Below are 749 nucleotides of genomic sequence, written 5' to 3'. Positions count from 1 at the left end.
CACAGCTCACAGCAACCTCCAACTCCTGGGTTCAAGCGAGTCTCCTGCCTCAGCCTCCCAAGTAGCTGGGACCACAGGCGCCCGCCACAATGCCTGGCTATTTTTGGTTGCAACCATCATTGTTGTTTGGCGGGCCTGGTCTGGATTCGAACCCACCACCTTGGGTGTACATGGCTGGCGCCTTAGCCACTTGAGCCACAGGTGCCGAGCCACAATTACTTCTTTATTTTACTTTTTGATCTTGAAATGATTATAGACTCACATCCCACTGTAAGAAATAGCACAGGTAAGATCCCATGTACCTGTTACCATGTTTCCCGCAATGCTGATTCCTCAAAAAGCTCTCGGACAGCATCAGAGTAGGATCCAGAATCTCCATCACCAAGGCCGTCCCTCCTCAGCCTTGGGCCTGTTCTCCACCACTCCTGTGGTATGCAGCCTGCTGGAACTGGCGTTCCACTTGGCATACTCTGGGCATCTGTGCACCTGGTCGCAGTGTCCGTGGCTGGTTTCCGTGGCCATGCCTCATAGTGAGGACATGGACTGCTTGTCTGCTCAGCCACCCTCAGAATATATCTGGGCTTCTCCTAGGCATGCTGGTTAGAGTTAAGCAGCTATGAAGCTCTGGTGACAGGGCAGGTGGATATGGACTCGGGTCTCTAGGCTGAGTGCTCAGGAGGGGATTGCCCCACCCTGCAGATGGTGTATCCCTGGTCTGGTGCTGAGGAGCCTCCCAGGTGTGCCCTGCG

This window comes from Otolemur garnettii, unplaced genomic scaffold (genome assembly GCF_000181295.1).
Source record: "Otolemur garnettii isolate 467f Iridium unplaced genomic scaffold, OtoGar3 scaffold00226, whole genome shotgun sequence".
In the NCBI taxonomy this organism is placed as follows: Eukaryota; Metazoa; Chordata; class Mammalia; order Primates; family Galagidae; genus Otolemur; species Otolemur garnettii.
Note: the sequence above shows the minus strand (reverse complement) of the source record.